Source organism: Ptychodera flava, assembly GCF_041260155.1.
Source record: "Ptychodera flava strain L36383 chromosome 3 unlocalized genomic scaffold, AS_Pfla_20210202 Scaffold_25__1_contigs__length_14229661_pilon, whole genome shotgun sequence".
Lineage (NCBI taxonomy): Eukaryota > Metazoa > Hemichordata > Enteropneusta > Ptychoderidae > Ptychodera > Ptychodera flava.
This window is the reverse complement of record NW_027248279.1, coordinates 2,031,654-2,049,053: the sequence shown is the minus strand read 5'-3', so window position 1 is coordinate 2,049,053 and position 17,400 is coordinate 2,031,654. Positions and strand designations below refer to the sequence as shown.

Sequence of the window (17,400 nt, the reverse complement as noted above, 5' to 3'; positions counted from 1 at the left end):
ACGCGATGTTGAAGAACATTTTAACAGTCTGAGAAGACCATGGCGACCATTTTCCTGTGAGTATTCTAAGTTTGAAAACTTGCGAAACCAACATCAGAAGAGTTCAACTTTTTGGCTGTGTTCTACGCATGTTGTAATGTCAGTCAAATTTCAGGAAAGTATCCGTTCGTGATCCGTACAGCGTAATTGTGCAACCCGACGGCGATTTCCGAAAGAACATGATCGGTTCGTGGAAGCGTAAAAATCTCTCTCTCTCTCTCTCTCTCTCTCTCTCTCTCTCTCTCTCTCTCTCTCTCTCTCTCTCTCTCTCTCTCTCTCTCTCTCTCTCAGTCTAGCCGTTTCGATGTTTTGATTTGTCGACATTTATTTCGGGTTCGCAGTCACCACTGTATGTTGATGTCCGTTTCTGATAACGGGTATGGTCTCTGTCGTCACTTTAGTGATTTATTCCTGCCGTGCTCAATATCAGACACTTAGAACAGGAACAACGCTGGTAATATTGCGTCTTTAGTCTTGAAAGCCAGTAAAATTCGTAACTGATGACATGTCAAAGCATGGAGCAAGTTATCACCATTGGAAGTGTATAAACTTTAACGCACGGGCAAGTTCACATTGAATGGCAATTTTAATTTTTACCGCTGATAATGTGTACAACAGTAAGAATGAAACATGACGGAGCTATGATACCGACTTCAGAGAAACAGCGTGATTTTTTTCATCGCAACAACACGCAAGAGTTGTAGAAATATTACAACCTTGTAGGCTTGTTTGGTCCCCAAAACTAACAACAATATAATGTTGACTATCCTCTATGTAATCAAGACGCACCTGACGTCATTTCGTGATTGTTTTACTGGAGGTTCACATATCTTTCTCTCACGACTTTGACTGACATGTATACCGGTACTTGGGTTGATAATGTTGTTGTGCTGTACTGTTTTTGACCTGTACAATAACTGTGTAACATGACTTTTGCCTACGACTTTTGGATTACAGATGGGTGTGATTGCTATTAATTTGAATGCAAAACATTCGAATATTTGAAACTCAATATAACTAGCTACACCGCACGAAATTTATTGTCGGAACCAGGACAGTAGCATTGATCAAGCCCAAATTTTGCATGGTAGCTTTGGAAACAGGTGGTTCTTTCTCAGAAAACATGTGATGTATTACTTACTGCCCCCTTTGGGCTTAGACTTTCGCCGTCTCGCTCCTACACATCAACAAGATCGTTCAGTTACGTGAATCTGTAAATTCATCAATTATTATACTCAACTACAGAATACAACACAAGGGTCGCAGTCACGGGTCATAGGACTTCCAGGAAAAGACACAAGCGACGTGTATGTTGTGGAATTTTTATTGGTTTTTAGAACATATAAATATATCAGTTCATCTGACAGTGTACCGTACAGTCGTACATCGAATCGACAAGTATATAAAGTTCGAGGGTCTACGTTTTTCACTTTAAAGTTGCTTATTCAAAAACACAAAGACATCGCGACTGAGTCCAACAGCGGCGCAAGAAATTTTAATTTCTAGTTTCTGAATCGAATCCCACGTCAAGTGGTCAAGAAGTACTAACCTAGTCCTGCATGTGAAGGCGAGGCTGTGCCCCGATGAGATTGCATAAATCATGAATGTATAGTTAATTTTCTCCCGACAGAAATCAGACATGTAGGCTAAACAATAGTTATCAATATATCTGAAAAGCGTTCATAAAAATTGGCATAATAAGATAAAATGTCAAAAAAAGTTCTGTTTTTTTTTTCAATTGAACTTATTTATCGCACTTGCTATAGTCTAGACACACATGCTTGTCTTGAAATCCATTTCTCTTTCACGCACAGACACTTCTCCTTGTCTGTGCTCACACATAGTAGATCGACCTGGTTGGGCGCTGTCGTGCTTACAAATACATTTCTTCGCCGCTTCGAAAAACATCTCGCCAACTTTCAACTTTTGGGCATGGGCTACGTCTTTGTAATGTTAAAGGAACTAATGACAGTAGGCTGGATATTATTTCGGTCAAATAAGAATATAATATTGTAGATAAAAATCCTTTTTATCAAGCATGTGTCAAATATCTAATCACAGTCGGCCGTCCGGAGACGTTAGACTGTCTATGATTTCATCAACAGGGAACGAAAATATTTCAATTTATTGACTAATATATCGAGAATAAACGTTTCATTTTTTCTGAAAAGTAAACTCGTCTTTCCTTGACATCTCCGTTCCGTGAGTGAATACTTAGTCCTCAGTCAGTATGAAGGTCTAGCCGCCTCCGTATTACTCACTCAGGCCATGGAATTAGTAACAGCTCTTACTAATTCCATACTCAGGCCGACACTTGGTTGTTTTGCCAAAGATCTCGTCAGCTTTCCGGTTTATTGCATGGGACACGTCCGTATACGTTCGCAAGGAACCCGCCACAGTAATTTAGGATACTAAATTGGTCAATTAACACGGCATATTGAAGATGAAAATACTTTTATCGATTGACTCAAAGAGCTAGAACGAGTCAGTGAATCTGTAAATAGACGGACGGGATAGGCACAGGCAAGTCTGTATATAAAAATTGATCCCCCTAGCCTGCTCCTCGTAGATGAAGTCGAACCTGTCCCTTAATTAATCTGGCGAATCACAAATATATGGTGCATTGTGTAATATTTTTTGTCTAACAAGAGTGACAGAAATTGCATTTTGTCATAATTGAACATAAATAATAATAACTTCTAAGCAAATTCTTCCTGTGAATATTTGAGCACTTAGGGGGTCGTAAACAGTAAAGCGCCACCTTGATGACTTTGCTGTACCTGGTCCCTGGAGTGGGTTGTCATGCAGTTACGAGCCGTCCAGATCGACAAGCAACACGTTTTATTCAAGTTATTCTCCGTTCAACCCCAGTTTAACCATGATTAAACTACACAACCCATTTTCGGAACTTGGACGGAAGAGAGCAAACTTTTCAACAACAGCGACATGTCGACAAGTACCTAAATCGCCGCAATCATAGTTATACAACATCAGCTGGACAGCCGTTGTGTAATCCAGGTATGTATCGTTGTCCTCTCAACTTGTCCTAGTGTTTTCGATACTTTTTCTTTTATAGCTCTTTATAGAAATATCTTTATCAGGTACAAGTATCTAACATTTTAATATGTTTTCATTCACCAATAGTCCTGACTGTTGCAAATGTACACCAATTACTAGCTCTCCGTTCCAAAGCCCTTTATAAAGGCTTTATGCTAATGTGACCTTTTCATGCCATGCCCTGCATCAGACCCAGGGAAGAGTGTAAATGCCTTGCAGACAAATGTACACGCATAAGCCCTAAAATGACAAAGTAACATGGATGGTTTACGTTCTACCGTTTGTGAAACCCCGACTTGAAAAGGTCAGGGATCGTAAAAACTGAAGTCTTGAGAAGACTAGGCGTTTCTGTCTTTTGTTTTCCTCTCAAAGTGCAGTCATTGTATAAATATGTTGCGAGGATTTTGGATTAATATGACCAGACTCTTAATTCTTACATCTCAAATTTATGTTCTATGTATTGTGATTTCATGATGGGAAGAGCCCTATTCAATTTTGGGGGTCGTTTTGGTAGCATTCTTAGAGGCATATGCATCTCCATTCACTCAGTTGCCATTCAGCGATGGCCACTACTATAATAACTACATTGTTATGCAAATAAGCCACTTTGCTATCAGTAATTCCTTGGGAGCAGACTTTTCACACCTGACCAAACCTTTCCAAACTTCTAAAAATTTGGGTTTCCTTTCAGTGACAAGAAAGTCAAGCTGATGCTTTAGCGCTGAAAGATTCACACAATTCCTTGAGCCAATGTTAATGCAGTATTGTTTTATAGCAAATAATAACATCTTTTTCAGCAATGTTAAAAAGCTGAAAATGAAGAATCAAGAGATAAAAATATCACACAATTTTCATAGATAATTGCGAACACAAATATAAATAACACTGTTATTCAATAACGCAGTGACCCTTATCTCTTATTTATTCATTTACTGCCTCTGTGATTAGTTACCCTTTTTACTAATCTGTTTTCAATTTATTTTGTCTTGCAGGCCATGAAGACGAATCATCGTGTGCTTCTGAATGACGACAACATGACTCTTGACGGGATTACTCCTGAACTGATGTAAAATGCAAAAGAGGAGGGTGGATTTGTCATCTTGAGGTCTCCTGCTTGAAGAGCAAACCCGTTGAATGAACGTTCATGTACATTAGATGCCTGTCTAAAAGAAAAAGTGTATTTTAAAATTCTAAGAGGAAGGCAGTCATTCTACTCATTGCATCTGAAAACAGTGAGGAAATACGCAGCAGATCTCATCTTATCAACGCATTATGATTACCCAGATTCACTACCATTGTTGACTCAATTTTTTCAAACGCTGATTATATCATGGCCCTCCACAGTTAACATATCTTAAAACAACTTGTTGTGAACTTTGGTATACATGAAATTTTCTCTTAAACAACTTGTTCATTTGCTTTGAAATTTAGTAGGAAGGTTCCTGAAGCCAAAACAATCTAGTAGGATTTTATTAACTTGTGGTGAAGTTTGCATGTAATTGTATTTTGGGGGCAATTTGTGCCTTTTTAATGAAACAAATATCTTCTGAGAAACTGCAACTCAACTTGGTTCCTTTGAAATTTTGCACGCAGGTTGCCACCGGTGATCTGAGTAAGTTATCTTCTGATATATGTTTATCCCCATTGATGAGTTGTAATGCATGCCAATATCACAAAGGGGCTCTGTTAGCCGCAACATAGCTTGTTTTCTTTCCAAACAAAAAAGAACATGTGCTATACTCGATTAGAGAATTTCCCAAAGGCCAGTGCAGTAATTCCAATATCTGTGCAACATGCAACTGTTCTGAAATATTGTTTACAGTTCTAGTGGTTCTTTTTACTCCTTTATGTATTTATTTTTTAAAACTCTGATTGAATTCTAGTTTTGAAATAAAATTTTAATTTTTCTTTGTAAATATTTGCTGTGTAAAATATTTGTTGAGTGTGCGTGTGATAAGTGACACTACTTCTGGCGAAAATATCATGTCATCATGTTGGTAAAAGGTCTATAGATATATAGACAACTTTTTACCCAGATGAGTCCTTCTTACCCTCACATGATTTAAATATCAAATCACAACAGTGATCCTCAAGTTTATAATCGGATGCAATGTTTTTATTTGTAGCAGTAACTCAGTTACTGTCCTAAGTTACTGTTGAAATGAAATAATTTGCCTTGTAGATTAGTACACGCCTCTCGGTGGGCTTTCATTGATTTAGTGGCTAAAATTATTCCGTGAAAATTCAGTATTGTTCACTGCCAGCATTCTAATGTTTGAGAAGCTCAAACCAAATATGATAATTACAGATGCCATATATGGTAACATTTGTATATAAATACAGAACTGTATTAACCTGAATTTATGTAAATCCTGAAAAATAAACAGGAAGCGCTGCCAGCACATTGGCTAGAAATACACGTAAATACAGGCAAATGTAGCCCTTTATTTACAGTGAATATAGGTAAATACAGGAGATGTATTTACCATGTATCAACAGTGCATATACAGGTAAATACAGGCTGTATTTTCCTGTATTTACCATAAATACATGGCGGTATTTACCTGTATCTGTCTGAATTTGCAACAAATACAACCAAAATACACGGTCAATACACTCTGTATTTTAGCTTTTCACGCAGTGCATGAAGTCTGATTCAGTTCGTTGCGGTGTTAGGCACGTCGACCAACGTGGTTTTTGCCGGGCCAGCTGGAAGAGTATAAACAGACCTCCGATACGTTAGCAAGGTGTGTTGAACCATGGAGGCAGCAGAGATGGTTGAACACATACCACGCATTCCTCGGAAGTCCTCCTTTCGGACCTGTTCATTTACAAATAAATATTCAAGTTTGTTTTGCCACCTGATTGTTTCCGAATAAATGAATATAAAGTGTCCACTAGTTTTACGGACCACATCTGGACATTGGTTTTGAGAGTTTCACCCCTTTCTTCAGTTATACCTTGCTGGTGCGCTCGTTGTTGACTTTGTCAAAGTAATCCGGTGATAACTGGTGACAGCGTCCACAGATTAGTAATTTACCCTTGCTTACTTTGGCAATTAGGCACTCAAACTCATCAGATAATAAACTAAATTACCACCTTGCTTGGTTTGGCGAATTAGGCAATCAAACTGGTCAGATAATAGATGCAGCATGCTGATAAAACGTTTACGCAAGATTGTCAAGGGCAGTGCAAGACCAAAACACCAAAGTTTGGTAGAATAAACCTTTATTAGCAATACAACAAAACACGTACCCACCCCTGGGGACGGACACATAGGCTATCTCCTATGGTTTAAGTGTACAATATAATCAATGACAGAATAACATCAAATGTAACAACCAATTAAACTTAGGGCAATCTCCCAGGGTTAAATCCTGTGTATTGTCCAAATCTGCCACAGAATAAACTGCCTGTACGCAGCATGTCTGTTACACTTATTCAGGTCTGCATCCTCGTTCATGCCAACACATCCCTTCGGTAAGCCCTGGCTGTTGCCAGGACCCCTTTGTTCAAGCAGAAGATTCTCAAATCCTAAAAGATAAAGAAACACAATGTTAGAGGGAATTTAGAGTTTTGGAAAAAAAATGATTCCATTGATTCTACGTCTGTTTGGTCTAGATCAATGTATCATATGACGGAACGCTGACGCTAGATAAATCAGTGTTAACATGAGCTTAGTTATTTTCATTATTTGGTGACTTTTAATGTGGAACTTTTGTGGAACTTTGAGTGAACATGACACATTGGAGTTGATTGTTATCAAAATTATTATCAAATTACAGACTGATGATTCTTGCAGATCTTGTGCATTGTCTTAAATAATATGATGACTTCACTGAGTACAGAGTCAGTGTAGCTACCTGTACTGCATGTTGATGTTTATAATAATCCTCAGGTCAGTGAATCAGGACGAACTTGCTGGATTGCTTTCAGTTTTCAGAAGCATGAGTAGCACAGTTTCAAAGCTTACAAATTAACTGGCCTTTCGTGTGACCAAGATCCGTAAGTCTGTAAGTCAGAGTCGGCGGGACCAGACGCTACCACTGTGCCATCATTGCTGACAATTTCTTGCGACCGTTGATGGGAATAAAAGCTGAAGCCCAAACGGTTACAATATTCATAAGGGTAGTGATGTCAAAATAAACACCTATCTAACTTGGCAAACAGGATATACGTACGACAATTAGAAGTCACCCCTATTGACAAAATTAAAAAAACAACACCTTTTTTTTCAGAATTCCCACATCTTAAATGAATTGTTATTAGATTTCTATATAATACTTATAGCCCCTAAACTTGTAATAATAATAATAATTAATATAAGTATTATATAGAAATAATAATGCGAATAATAATAGGTTCAATTTCCGTGAAAATTTCACCACAAGGGTATTTTGGGTCGAAAAGACCAAATATGATATCGATTTCACTGCCCCATGTTTCAATGGTAACCATTTTAGGGGTTGAAAGTTTCAGTTTTTCTAATATCCCATGAAAAGTTAATTTGATTGATATAGAAATTATCTAGCGGGGGAGTTCGGGTCAGAGAACACAAAAACAAGACTTATTTTAATGTTTGAGTTGCCATGGTAACTATTCTCGGATTGAAAATGTTACTTTTTCCCTAATTCCTATTAAAGAACTATTGATTGATGTAAAAAAAGATAATATGATTTTTTCTGGCTAGCACACCAAAAAAAATCACATTCATTTTAATGTTAGATGTTTCCATGCAACCATTCAGGAGTAAAAATTACCAGTTTTTCAAAGATTCCATCTAAAATCCAGGAATCAACAGAATGTGTTATATCAAAGGGAGATTTTGGGTTGGGTTTCAAGACAAAATATCCGTGTAAAAATCCAGTAATCAACAGAAATATTATACCAAAGGGTTATTTCGGGTTAGGAAGACAAAATATGATATCCATTTACTGGCCTGTGATTCCATAGTAACCTATTTGCGTTTTAAAATTCCAATTGTTTCCTAAGTATATTAAAAGTAACCCCAGTTACTATGCAAATGTTCTCCTAAGTGTATTTATAACAGCATGAACTCCATGTTCAGTTTTGTTTTATGTTGCCATAGTAACCATTTCGGTAACCACAGTTTTTTTTATTTAAAACCATAGACCCTCGAGAGGTCTTTCATGAATTTGAATTTGTTTGTGTATCGTCTATTAGCTGTCTGTTCTGTGCTGTTTTGTGTCCTATGTTCACAACTTTTGTCTTACGGGTTTTGACCTAGTGTTATTGGATTACGGATTGGTATGATTGTGATTATTTTTCTGTAGTGAGACAGGCAGATGGTACCCCTTTGAATGTTCATGGTATTGCAGATATGAGTGTACGTATTGGAGAGCATGAGGCAATTGCCCCTGTCCTTGTGGCAACACTATCACATGCTGGAATCTTGGGTATGAGTTTTCTGTCCTTAATCAATTGTCTTATTGACACTAAAAATGGGAAACTCATAATCGGGGAGGATACATTTGACTGTCATTTGAGGGTGGCGAAACCATTTATTTGTTGGTTAGTTGTTAAGAGGGCAACTGAGATTCCACCAGGATGTGAAATGATTATTCCTACCCGTATGTCCCGTAAACCTGGCAGGGGTCAAGCTGGTTACACTGAAGGGGCTGACTCTGCAGTCAAGACCCGCATGTCTGTCATACATTCTACCTGTTTTGAAGTCCGAGATACCTCAGGTACAGTAAATGAACCAAGGTACTTGCTGTTGTTGAGCCGGTTAAAATGACTGCATTGTTGGAGAAAGGAATTGTTGCCTGTAAGACCCTAGTCAACCCTAGGGAATCTTGCCTACCAGTTAGAGTGTTCAATGTTAGTGAAGCACCAGTAAAAATGCATTCTGGGGAAGTTATTGGATTGCTAAGAGTAGAAAGTGGAAAGGGTAGTGAGATAAATCTGCTCCATCTGAACCAGCATTTTCTGATATCCTTCATGTTAAGGATGATTGTAAGGTGATCAATAATGAAAGTCAACATGTGCTTGAGCACTTGACGGAACTGTATAAACATAGCTGCAAACACCTTAATCAGTATCAACAGGTAAAGGTGGCAAAAATGTTAAAAGAGTATCAGGACGTATTCAGTAGTAGTGACCATGATATTGGTTGTACAAACATCATTCAACACAAGATTGTTACGGGTAATGTGGCATCTATTAGACAAGCACCTTACCGTACACCTATTTTGAAATGAGATGAGATTGATAGGCAGGTCAAGGGTCTGTTGGAGAGGGGTCTTTTTAAGGAGTCAGTCAGTCCATGGGCTGCCCCATGTGTGCTTGTGGGTAAAAAGGATGGATCACAACGCCTATGCATTGACTATCGCAAACTAAACTCTGTCTCAATAAAAGATGTGTACCCGATTCCCAGGATTAATGATTCTCTTGATGCCCTACATGGTGCTGTATAGTTTTCAACCCTAGACTTACACAGTAAGTATTGGCAAGTGGAGCTTGAGGAAAGCTCAAAGGACAAAACTGCTTTTGTTACATGGAATGGTCTGTATCATTGGAATGTTCTCCCATTTGGCCTTTGTAATGGACCTAGTGTGTTTGAGAGACTGATGGAGAAGATATTCGCAGGCACGCAATGGGAAATCCTATTTTATATTTGGATGACATAATTGTATTTGACAAGTCGTCTGAAGAGGAACTGCAAAGATTGTGTAAGGGTTTGATCGCTTGAGGGAGGCCAATCTTAAATTAAAACCGAGGAAGTGTGTTTTGTTTGCAATGGATGTTGAAATTCTTGGCCACAGGGTAAATAAAGAAGGTGTATCTACTGATCCTGCAAAGGTCAATGTAATCAAATGCTGGCCAGTACTTGAAAGTGTTACTGACGTACAGAGGTTTGTAGGATTAAAATCCTACTAGAGGCGTTTTATTAAAAACTACGCTGATGTTGCAAAATCATTACACAACTTGACCAAGAAGAATTCAGTCTTTCTTTGGTCAGATGCTTACCAGAAAGCATTTGTTTCCTTGAAGGAAAAGTTAGTCACTGCGCCAGTATTGGCATTTCCTTCTGAGCAGGGTGAATTCATCCTTGACACTGATGCTAGTGGGCAAGGCATAGGTGCTGTACTCAGTCAAATACAGGATGGAACAGAAAGACCATTAAAGGGCCATTATTTGTAACTTTTGACCATTTTTTACCTTGGAAAATTCCATGTTGGAGGCTCATATTTGTTGCAAAATGTTGTTTTACGAAGAAACAAACATGATTAGTGATGTTATAGCCACATAAAACTGCTAATTTTTGTTCAAACGTGTTGCCCTTCCGAGCTCGTTTGTTGACGTCTGGCGTGCTCAGTGTGCTGGTTGGGAGAACGCAGATATGGTGACGCCGTGATCACACCAGATGTACAAGGTCACGTTTATTGCCGGACCAAAACAACATTGCGTCGTGGATTGCCAGACATTTGGCTACGCAACGTGCTCGGACAATGGACTATGATGTAAGTACCGGGCATAAGTAATGAATATTTATTTTGAAATTGCTGTAAATGGCTCCCGCAGGTGCAGAAGAATGCCTATGTTGCAATTCGCGTGTCAACAGAGTTTGTATTTCTGTCCGGACAAAACTTGAAATTTTCGTTGTAAAATCACATGTTATTTAGTTGTAGGGCACGTAATGTTTCCGAATAATATGGGATTCTCTGTTATTTCACAGGCTATTCAACATGAGCCAGTGATCATTTCATCAAAACTAACAAAAAAATCGCAAGAAGATACAGCTAATGGAACTTTAAGCTATGCAGGACGAGTATTGACGAAACCTGAAAAGAGCTGTTGTGTGACACAGAAGGAGATGTTGGCTGTCATTTATTACATGAAATATTTTAGGCATTATTTGTTGGGATGATACTTCACCTCGAGAACTGATCATGCATCATTGACATGGCTTCTAAATTTAAAGTCATCCGAAGAGCAAATTGCACATTGGCTAGAAATGTTAGGTCAGTTTAATTACCATGTTTTTCGTAGACCCTGTGGAAAGCACTTAAATACCGATGCATTGTCAAGGTACCTAACAAACAACTGTAAACAATGTGGAATGAGTCATTTTTTGAAGGTTGTTGATATATCCGTTCCATGCTCTGCTGATACCATGTCATCGACACGATTGTTGGTACGTTTCTCAATGCTGAGGCAAGGGAATTCCTGCCACAAACCCTAAGCAAAGCATTGTCTATGAACACCTGTGAGGAGTCAGGGGGAATAACTGTAGAGCCAAATCAAACTAGGGACCCACTATCCCATGATCGCATGAAAGATGACAAACCTGAACAGTCTCAGATTAGTGAAGCTACTGTAAAAAGAGTAGAACATCTCTCCTTTGATCCTGTGGGAGTAAGGAGGAGGTCAGAAAATCACAACTTATTAACCCTGAAATCGCAGTTATATTGCCAGCCAAGGAAAATTCTGATGTTCGTCCTGATTGGAATGACATTTCACCTCATTCTCCTGCCACTAAAAGTTTTGGTCAATGTTTGATCAATTAGCAATCCACCAGGGATTACTTTATCGTATGTGGGAGTCACCTGACAGAGGTTCTAATCATTGGCAACTGATACTGCCTAGGGCCTATCGCGAGGCAATTATAAACAGTCTCCATTCTTCTCGGACAGGCAGTCACCTCGGAATAGATAAGAGTATAAGTAAATACGGTAGAGATATCACTGGTGGGGTTTGACAATGGATGTGAGAGCATGGTTGCGGATGTGTAACACATGTGCTCGAAACAGAGCACCTGATCAAAGGTAAAAGGACCTATGTAGACCCATATGGTAGGCGGGCCATTGGAGAGAATTGCCCTGGATGTTGTAGGGCCATTTCAGAGTCACAGAATGGAAATCGTAAGATCCTCGTAATTGGCGACTATTTTACGAAGTGGATGGAGACGTTTGTCATTCCAAATGAGGCAGCCACTACAGTTGCTAGAGTTCTGGTTAACGAGTTTTTTCTGTAGATTCGGCTTACCATATGAGGTCCATAGTGATAGAGGGTAATTATCTCTGTTCTGTTTGCTGAGGTTTGCAAGTTGATGGAGATTGATCGGACGTTTACAACACCTAGACACCCGCAAAGTGATGGCATGATAAAGATGTATAATAAAATTCTGGTGGCAACCATCAAGACTCTGATGGACCCGATGCTACACCAGAAAGACTGGGACGAGCATTTAACAGTGGCTACCATGGCGTACCGTTCATCAGTACATGCTTCAATCGGAGAGACGCCAAATATTCTTATGCTTGGACGAGAGACCACTATGCCTGTAGATCTAATGTTTGAAATGACATCCCCGATGGAAATTGAAGGGCTGTCTACCGACTATGCAATACAACTACGTCGGAGAATGCAGAATGCCCATTCAAGAGCCAGAGAAAGATTGAAACTAAGTAGCAGAAAGCAGAAATGGTACTACGACCAGAATGCCATGAGAAAGAGCTATCAACCAGGAGATTTTGTGTGTCCGGTTCCGTGAAGAGAGGTGCAAGAAAGGGGTAAGTCCAAAACTACAACAAACCTACGAGGGACCATATATGGTAGTGTCTAGGGTGACTGATCTTGTCTACCGCCTCCAACAAAGTCCTAAGTTGAAGTTCAAGGTAGTCCACTTTGAAAAATTGAAACGTTACACAGGTCAACTGCTGGATGGATGGCTACACAGAATCCGGTTGCCCGATGGTGAAAAGAACTTTCTGAACAAGCCAGGCGATGAACTGCAACCACTGACAGATGTTGAGGGATTACGACAAGAACCAAGTAAACAGGACAAGGCTGCTGACCAGGTACATGTTCCTGATAAAGGTGATGGCGAAACTTCTGTGACGCCCAAGTTAACTAAGTTTGAGGAGCTGGATGTGGTGAATCCTCCTGAAATTAATCCTTCCAAGGAGAAGTTATGCCCAAATGAGACCTTAAGACACTCACCAATACCATCGGAAGTGTCAGAGGACACCATCTTGGACACTGGACCAATAGACATTTCAGCAGATGTGGCTGTTAAGCCACAAACTACAGATGGTAGGAAGGAGTATCCCAGAAGAAAACGGCGCCCTTTACAGCAATATGGATGGATATTGGCCATTCATTAACTGTTGATATGATACAGGACATTATGTTATTGACATTTGATGAATTTTATTCAAGTTTGTGTTATTGTTTTTGTGCGTTTCTATACAATTTACCTTCTCTTACAGGTTTTCTTCACGTAATGACATGTGTTAAAGACTTTGATCATAGGACTATATCAAGCTCTCCTTCAGTAGAGTTGGAGGCCTTGGAAGGGGGAATGTGACAGAGCTGTTCACGGACATTAAATAGCGCCCCCATGGCTGTACTTAAACATTTCCTATAGAAACTTTGATACCTTTGGTTCGAAATCTGTACTTGCTTAGCAACATGAAAAGGTACGCGCTTTCATGTGCTTGAGCAGACCACATTGTGTTCTAGTCGAATAAAGACGTTGTGTTTGACCCAGCTATCTGGCTGCCGTTTTGTCTCCCTAAACTGCATCCATGGTGCCTAGTACCATCACTGGTAGGTCAGCTGACGCCTTAAGACTGACAAATTGACGGCTGGGCAGATTGGACGCCTTTCGTGTGACCAAGATCCGTAAGTCTGTAAGTCAGAGTCGGCGGGACAGACGCTACCACTGTGCCGTCATTGCTGACAATTTCTTGCGACTGTTGACGGGAATAAAAGCTGAAGCCCAAACGGATACAATATTCATAAGGGTAGTGATGTCAAAATAAACACCTATCTAACTTGGCAAACATGATATACGTACGACAATTAGAAGTCACCCCTATTGACAAAATTAAAATAAACAACACCTTTTTTTTTCAGAATTCCCACAGCTTCAATGAACTGTTATTAGATTTCTATATAATACTTATAGCCCCTAAACTTGTAATAATAATAATAATAATAATTAATATAAGTATTATATAGAAATAATAATGCGAATAATAATAGGTTCAATTTCCTTTAAAATTTCACCCAAGGGTATTTTGGGTCGAAAAGACCAATATGATATCGATTTCACTGCCCATGTTTCAATGGTAACCGTTTTAGGGGTTGAAATTTTCAGTTTTTCTAATATCCAAAGAAACGTTACTTTGATTGATATGAAAATTATCTAGCGGGGGGAGTTTGGGTCAGAGAACACAAAAACCAGACTTATTTTAATGTTTTGAGTTGCCATGGTAACTATTCTTTGATTGAAAATGTTACTTTTCCCTAATTCCTATTAAAGAACTATTGATTGATGTGAAAATTGATAATAAGGTTTTTTTCTGGTTTGCACACCAAAAAAAATCACACTCATTTTAATGTTAGATGTTTCAATGGCAACCATTCAGAAGTAAGAATTACCAGTTTTTCAAAGATTCCATCTAAAATTGAGGAATCAACAGAATGTGTTACATCAAAGGGACATTTTGGGTTAGAAAGACCAAATATCCAGTGTAAAAATCCAGTAATCAACAGAAATATTATACCAAAGGGTTATTTCGGGTTAGAAAGACAAAATATGATATCCATTTTTACGTCCCTGTGTTTATTTCCATAGTAACCTATTTGCGTTTTAAAATTCCAATTGTTTTCCTAAGTATATTAAAAGTAATCCCAGTTACTATGCAAATGTTCTCCTAAGTGTATTTATAACAGCATGGACTCCATGTTCAGTTTTGTTTTATGTTGCCATAGTAACCATTTCGGTAACCACAGTTTTCTAAGTAACAACTTTTAACATTTGTTCTATAATAATAATAATTGTAATTTCTTTGCCTTCATTATAGAAAGAATAATAAAGATAATGTATATTGGAGCCATTTTGGTCAAAATTATGTTTTCCGTTAATTTGAGTGTGTTAGAATTAATTTACATAGACCAGAAATAATTTTTCAAGCATTTTAATGATGTTTTATGCAGTCATCCCAAACAAGTGTGATATAGTATATTACTAACTTAATTTGTATTTATCGAATTAAGTTTACGCCTTCAAATTAATTCTATGTGCTGAAATTATTCTACTAATATCCGAACCCAATCCTCCTTATCACCCAATGTACCATTATATTTATCACAAGCAGTAACAGTAGCGCAGTTTTTTTTTTGTTTTATTTAAACATAATTCACTGGTACTTATTTATATTATGGATTTATAATTAACGACGTATAATAATGTTCATTTTATAATAATTTATTTTGATTTCTTTGCCTCATTTTTGGAAGAATAATAAAGACAAATTATTTCTGATTGTTTAACTAAAGTAAAATTATGGCCATATAGTGGTGCATTATTTTTTGTCAGAATTGGCTTGACCCCATAAACTCTATGATTCTGATGATTAGCTAGATCTTCCCTTTCCATGGTAGCAATGGCTAAATTTGAACATGGTCCCTGTATTCCTTTAAACACTTTTTTTAACCCAGCAGGCCAAGACAAGGGGAAGTATTACAAGTTAATGTTTCATGTTTAATATTGCCAAGGGCTCGAAATTAACTTTTTCTTCCCTGGTAGTCCACTTGGGCAACCATATCTGAAGTTGGTAGCCCGGTGACACTGGCTGTAGCCCATGCATATTTTAGATCAGGGGTATCTTTTACGTTAACCAGACAAGAAAGGGCTATTTTACAAGGTTCTGCCCATGAAGTGAATTTTCTAGTCTTTTGATGTGTATACTTGCACACCTTTAATGCCCAAGGAAACAGGTGTAATGGACGACAGTGGGACTCAAAGGTTTTGTGACCTATAAACAACCGTTTCACTCTCACAGTTGTATGCAAATTTTAAAAGTCGCCATGACAACATGACAACAATATGGCCTTTTCAGCACTGAGACATACTGTAGCAGAGCTAAAAATAGACCAGGACCCTTCTGTTGGGAGGAGTCATAATTTCTGTGTCATTGTGATCGATACATTATTATCAAATTGCAACGAGAATGCGTTTTTATTGGCCATCGTTTCCTGTGCCTGTCATTCAAGTACGTCAGTTCAGATATGGAAACTTTGTTGCAAAGTTCCACCACACGGCCGGTCGTCTCCAGAACAAAGTCATACTATGGCAAATTTCTATGCCAGCTGGGTTTGACTGCATTTATCTAGCTCGTCCCAAAGTGACGGACGCATCTTTCAACCTTTCAGCTTGGTGAAAAACGCATTTATTGATTCGCCAAAGGCCTGTGGACTCGCTTATTTTTGCACAAGTGCTACATGGACATAGGAAAAAGTTGTTGAATACTCACTCTTTCAGTGAATCCGCCATGATGAGAGTTCTCAAATCAAAAAATGTTGCCGAGCTCGAATACAAATGTCTTCAACGTCATTGTTATACAAGAGTTAGCATTCCAAAGTCTGTCACCCTGATTTTTTTTCAAAGTTTGGAGAAGGCCGGCATTTCCATCCGAATGATTGAACGACGTGAGACGCAAAATTCCATCGCATATTATCTGGCAATGTGTACAGTAGAAATACTGTATACCATCGCTCCAGGTACGTATAAGCTTATACTCCACAAAATGGCCATAGGCGGCGTGAACTTTCTGAAAGGATTTCCTAAACATCCTACTTGTTACCTCAGGGACTCACTTGTGATGTCCTTAAAGGTATCTGCAGTAAATCCAGTTTCTGTCAACATGCAAAGCTCAACGACATGATTATAGCATGAGACGTAGTGTACAGACTACACATTCACGAGCAGGTAAACATAATTGCGCATGCTCATATTGGCAGACTGCACTGGCAAACGTGTGCGCATGCGTGAAGGTATATTTGCAGCAAATACACTGGCATAGACTCTCTACAGTCGCTCCAAGACTGCCACGATGGGCCTGCATTCGAACACCTCTTTTTCAGAATTCCCGCAGCTTCAATGAACTTTTAATAGATTTATATATAATACTTATAGCCCCTAAACTTGTAATAATAATAATTAATATAATTAATATAAGTATTATATAGAAATAATAACGCGAATAATAATAGGTTCAGTTTCCAAGAAAATTTCACCATTAGGGTATTTTTGGTCGAAAAGACCAAATATGTTATCAATTTGACTGCCCCATGTTCCATGGTAACCATTCCAGGGGTTGAAAATTTCAATTTTTCTAATATGCCATGAAAAGTTACTTTGATTGATATGAAAATTGTCTAGTGGGGTAGTTCGGGTCAGAGAACACAAAAACCAGACTTATTTTAATGTTTCAAGTTGCCATGGAAACTATTTTGGCATCGAAAATGTTACTTTTTCACTAATTCCTA

General features: G+C 38.4%; 1 long non-coding RNA gene across 1 annotated transcript; it reads left to right on the top strand.

The window, feature by feature from the left end:
• Positions 1–2,469: 2,469 nt before the first annotated feature.
• Positions 2,470–5,012, top strand: LOC139125510 (uncharacterized). The gene is made up of 2 exons (XR_011550252.1): positions 2,470–3,057; positions 4,089–5,012. It is a non-coding gene; the product is annotated as an uncharacterized lncRNA (long non-coding RNA).
• Positions 5,013–17,400: the final 12,388 nt, after the last annotated feature.